This window comes from Empidonax traillii, unplaced genomic scaffold (genome assembly GCF_003031625.1).
Source record: "Empidonax traillii isolate 1590-97213 ecotype Southwest subspecies unplaced genomic scaffold, ASM303162v1 scaffold471:size1368335, whole genome shotgun sequence".
NCBI lineage: Eukaryota > Metazoa > Chordata > Aves > Passeriformes > Tyrannidae > Empidonax > Empidonax traillii.
The window spans coordinates 783585-789543 of NW_020955664.1; the positions used below are offsets into that span (position 1 = coordinate 783585).

Here is a 5959-nt window from a genome sequence, read left to right on the forward strand (position 1 = left end):
TGCAAGTACTGTGCTGGTCCTTGTCTCTGCAGACTCAGTGATACCTCAGAATGCTCTGATAATGCTGACAGTGTCAAGGATGTGACTTGGATGCTGCTGTCAGTGAGCACAAAAATGAGAGCTCTGTGGGCTAAAGATGGGATGGCAGTGATAGACTGTCCTGTTGTGATCCATATAGACATACGGATGGTCTATCCAGGGCTGGGGACTCAAGCTCGCCCACATTCCCACACTGAAGTCAGCAGGCAGTTCCCACACTGCCCCCAGTCTCCTCCCTACAGCTACCAGGAGAAACTGATAAGCCTTTAATAAGGGGTGAGATGGGAGGAGAAAGAAAGCTTTTCATGACAACATTTTGCTAAAATAGGAGTAGGAAGCATTTTTCTTGCATTAGATAAGGACAGCCAAAAGAGATACAGAAACAAAAGGAAGGCATGTGTGCTATAGCAAAACCTAAAATTTATTTGGAAATTGTCCATCAAACATCAAGACTGCTTCCATCACTGCTTTGTTACAAGATTAAAAGATTACTTCATATCTTTGAACTATATATTCCAAATATAGCAGCGGCTTTTCTTTTCAACAATATTAATGGTGTTGAGTCATATTTATAATTCACTCTAAGCTCCTCAAACTGCAAACTTCTCATAATGACAGCCTAAAAGCCACCAGTTACATAATGTCAGCAACAGCAGAAAAACAGAAAAGGAAAAAATGGTTAATGTCCAAAACATTTCAATTGTGTATGTATTTTTATTGTGAAAACAGTGATTTTTATCTTCTCCAAAATTCCTGACTCCAATATAGCTTCTCAGGAACTAAAAAGCAGTGTCCAATGCTATGCAATGTTATGTAGTCTAACTACCCCTATATAAGCAAATACCAAAAGAAGTCATGAACAGAAGTCAGGTCTTGGCCGAAATTATAAGCAAATACCCACTATCTGGAAACACCATCAAAAAGCTATTTTCTGTATATCCCATGTGCCTGGAATGGAAGCATCTCTGGGATTAGACTGAATGCAAGAAGATCCTCTGTTCTACAGCAGTACACATATATAAACCTATGCTGTATTGCTACTCATGACTGCTTGCATTGATTCAGAGGATTTTTCATGTACCAAGACCACCAGGAGAAAAATAGCTTATTCTGAATCAAAGTTATCTTAGCATAATGATTTACTGAGGCTACCAGTGATGAAATGATTCTTCATTAAACATCTAGGCACCACTTTTATGGATATGGAACAATAATCTTTAAGATAAATACAAACATAATTATATGAATGAACAGGTAGCTGTGATAGCCTTACTAGTTTAAAAAGATTTCAGAAATGGGTGAAAAAACTGGCTTAAGTAAAATCATTCACTTATTTGACAGAAAATGTAACACACATAAAAATGTGTACATGCTTATACGTATGTATCTGTATAGGTACATATGCATATATCTTTATTTCCTATGACTATATATTTACAACATTTTTAGCCGGAAAAAACTAGCATGCAATAGAGAATCCCTCATGTCTGTATACCAGCTATTATGTGCTTTTAACGTGTATTCATGAAGGTTTTAAACATGTTATAGCACTATGAAATGGTTCAAAACAACATTTGAGATGTTGCATCTTATCGTTTCTGTAGAATAACAACTTTAGTAATAAATAATATACTAATGTATAAACAAGAAACAGTATAAATAAATCACTATAAATGAACATATCTAGGTATTCTAAGGTATAAACAATAAACAAATGAGTTAAAAAGTCAGACAGGACAAAATTAAATTTAAAGAAGCATAAGTACATGTCATATTTCAGTAGTAACTCTTAACAGCAATACATATATTAACACTAAACCTTATTTGGGGGGAATTTGTTTATGAATACCCAGAAATTTTGGGGTGAATCTTTGAATTCTAGCATGGAAGAAAAATGTAAGGATGATATGGTGACAATATTGTTTGTGTTTTAGCACCTATTTTAAAACCATGAATACCTAGAAAGGTTCCCTTTATCTAATAGCACAGAAGTAAGCAGACTACTACTATTTTAAAAGTCTTAAATCTCCAGACTTCAGTGTATGCTGTAGTAAATCTAGAGTGACTAATATAAAATTTGTAGTTGTACAATGGATAACAAATTCTGGTGCACAGAGGTTTTAAAATGACAGATATTATGTAGTATTTTTTTTCAGAGAAAGAATAAGTAATTTCAAGCCCATAAATGCAATAATTAGCACATGGCTAATTAATCAAAAATAAAAAGTAATTAATATTCACAGTCCCCCAGGGAATCAGTAATTTCAGTAACTTTTTTGATATCCTCTTCAGCAAATGGAGCCAAATATGACAAAAGAAACCAAGCTAGAATAATGATACAAACAGGACATATACACTGCAATTCTCCTCCTGCTGAAATCAGCTGAAGCTTTACCACAGACATTAGTCAGGAGTGCCTTGTGCTCAGATCAAGATATATCCCTCTAATTAATTCAGTGCCTGCCTTTAGGCGATATAAAGTGGAATGGATAGCTCTTCCCTTGCACTGACATTGGTATTATTCGTGGCTATACACAGAATTGAATTATAGGACAGCTTTAGGAGCCCTTTATCTTTGAAAGCTCAGTTTAGAATAATTCAGGTGTTATAAGCTATAAAAACAAGGTTGTTTCGGTCAACTTTTTGAGGAGGTCAACAGACACTTTTACAACTGTCAGAGAAAGAACATAACTAGAAAGTCATCATTGTCATGAGAGAAGGAAATTGTGTCAAAGCCCTTGCAATCTAACTTTGTTGCTCCACAGCTTTCAAAGCTAGCTTCTTCTTGAAAGAAGTGTGTCACATTGAATGTGCTGACATGACAGAGCTAATATGCGATATGTACATCACAAGATTTGAGAAACTTGGACTAAAGGGTTCTTTACTGCAGTGCCAAATCACAAATCTCTTCCAAGAATCAGAGCAGGTCCACACAGGAACATATTCACATCCTTGTGGCAAAAAGTAATCTGAAAATAAAGAGTAATTTCCTCAGCTGTATTTCTTTGATCAATCTGATCTCTGAACAACCTGATCTAGTGAAAGGTGTCCCTGCCCATGTCAGGGTGGTTGGGACTGTAAGGTCCTTTCCAACCATTTTATGGTTCTATGATTTCTTTTGCTGGTGCAGCTTCTATTTCTCATTTCCGCAGACTCAGAAACATAATTTTCAAAAAAGAATGCGTATCTATGCACTCAACTCGTTTTACATCATCTACTTGAGTTGCCCAGGGCTTGGAGTTAGACATTTTAAGTAAGTGACCATAACTCCCACACTGAGGCATTACCTTGATTTCTTTGTTGCCATCCACGCAAACATGATAGAACTTGCTTTACTGTGCCCAAACCAAAGCTCATCAAACCCAGTAATCTCTTCCTAATGGTGTTCAGTTAAAAAAAATCTGTGTGCAGTTGAGGCCCAAAGCAGAATTTGAGTAAGTTTAGCAAACACCAGCTCACATGTTCACCATATTAATGGGTGAGGATTTATGTCAACAACGTAAAGCAATAGAAGTCTAATTTGAAGTGGTCTTTAGGCATAAGGGATCATTTCAATTTGGGTGAAGTTAAGACTAAGTCATACAACTATTTACTAAACAACTTTCAGAACAAGGGAGTATAGGAAACCTTAAAAATTCACAGCCAGTGGCTTCTTAACATCTCCTGGTGTTTTGGTAAGTCATAAAAAAGTAACTTCTCTCAGCATAAATATTGCTGAGATTTCTTCAAGCTGCAATGACTCATTTGGAGGAGGAAATTTTTAAAATAATACGAGAAAATTCACAAATATGAAGACAATTAGATCAGGACCATTAAATTTTGCCTAGTTTCTCTGCATAAGTGGGCCTGATTTTCACTGAGCAGCACTTTTATGACTTCTTTAGTTGTACTGAGTCAACAGAGATTTGCCTCAACAAAAATAGAATGAATCTGTACCCTGTGTAATTGCCTTCTGCATTATAAATTTGCTTAAAAAATACAAGTAGCCAATGTGTAAAGTTGAAAACAAATGCCATTTAGAATATGCTTGAGAGAAAAAGCAAAAAAAAATGTGGTGATATGATCACATTTTAAATAAAAATCTGTCATTTACACACTATCTTTATCTAACTGTAAGCCTACAAAGGAGAAAGGATTAGGGTATACTTTTAACCTGCTTTGGTGAAACTCCTAAAAACAATGCTTATACTCACACAAAGCCCTTAAGGCATCCTAATCAGGTTTTAGGTTTCAGAACTGTGGCAATAGTTACCACCAGTGAATCCTGCAAGTGAAATTTTTCAGCACCTCCATGTCTGTCTCTGCAGACTCAAATCTATCACTGAAACTACATATTCATTGGTAAATATTAAGATCTCTCTTTTAGATTTTTGGCTTTAAACCTGTTGAAAAAAGGTTTGAAAATAAATGACCGTTCATGGCCTGTAGAAAAAACAATAGCATGTAAGAGTTGTCTAAAAAGCTTAAATATCTATTTTGTAGTACAATGACAAAGTAGGTTGTTATTTGACGAGTTCTTTCAAAAACTGTATTGTAAAATACGTTCCGGAAGTAACTTATCTGCAGATTACATGGATGACATAATTTTAGGAAATAGTGATGCAAAATCAATACCCGATTCTTTTTTGTAAAATAAATTGTAGCTTCATGAAGTATATGCTCATCTATCTTTCAATTATATTTCACAGAGGTTGCTTGATAACTGACATTTGACAAGTACTAGTTAATATTTCAAAGTGATATGCAAGACATAGGGCAAGGCAGTATGATTCCATCTGGAATTTTTTATCGCTTTTCTTATTGTATCCAGGGCTTTCATGTCCTAAACCAGTGATAACTTAAGCTAATAGAGCATAGCCCACCATGATTTATCAGTTCTTAGCTAGCAGGAACTTTCGCTCTTTGTGACAGCTGGGTAAGTGAAAGGTCTCCAATTAAAAAAGCAAAATATGTTGCTCACATATGATAATATATTTTCTAGCTATTCTTCTGTAAATGACACAATAATTGTAGGGATAGAGGCCTTGTTTAAAATGTTATTTTCACATCTTCATTTAATATATTTACATTCAGGGTTCTTACTAAAGTCAAGGGCATGCCTCTTGATGATTTCAGTTTGTCACTAACTTCATGGGCAACACAAACATTTTTTATTGCTGGGAGTAGCTTAATGAATTTACTTGTAATACTGTATTTGAGCCAAGTTCTAATACAAAGGTTCCAAATACTGGAAAATCGGTTTCAGATTTTATGGGTGGAGAATATATTTTTAAGAAATTAAATTGGTCTCCTGAAACAAGAACACCACCTCAATAAAACAGCTTTGTTTTATATATGTTGTACTTTTAGTTCCATAATTTAGTTCTCTAATTCTTGTTCAGTGGCTAGAATATTCTAGATATTTCATAAAATTTCAGGGGAACATTTATGTAATATTACAAATACTGAACAAAATAGATATGACTGTCAAACAAAAAATCCCTAATCTTTCAAAACAAGATGCAATATAACATGCTGAATCCATATCCAAGTTTGCAAGCAACAGTTTACAACTAAGAAAATGTAAATATAAATGGAAATATTAGATTCAAAATGAGATCTATGCCAAAGTAGATCACTAAGCTGTGTTGAACATTTGAATGTACTTTACTGAATCAAAAAGTGTCAATAGATAATCTTTTGTTTCCCTTGCATAAAAGAAGTATTGATTGAGGGCACAGGCTTACTTTTCTAACTAGGAGAAGCATGAGTAAAGTTAAAGTGAGAAGTGACTCTGAGAAGGGTTAATATTAGGAAGGTTGTAGTGCCTAAGTGAGTTTGGAGTATCAAACCAAATAAGTGCAAGGGGAGCTTGCAATAATAAGTGCAAGTTAGAAGCCCTGTTTTAAATAGAATTGTGCTAAGGAAAAAAAAAAAAAAA

General features: G+C 34.6%; 1 protein-coding gene across 6 annotated transcripts in view; it reads right to left on the reverse strand.

Moving 5' to 3' along the window:
• Positions 1-5959, reverse strand: part of GRM5 (glutamate metabotropic receptor 5) — a 244947-nt gene that overhangs the window by 65945 nt on the left and 173043 nt on the right. The gene's annotated exons all lie outside the window — the stretch shown is intronic.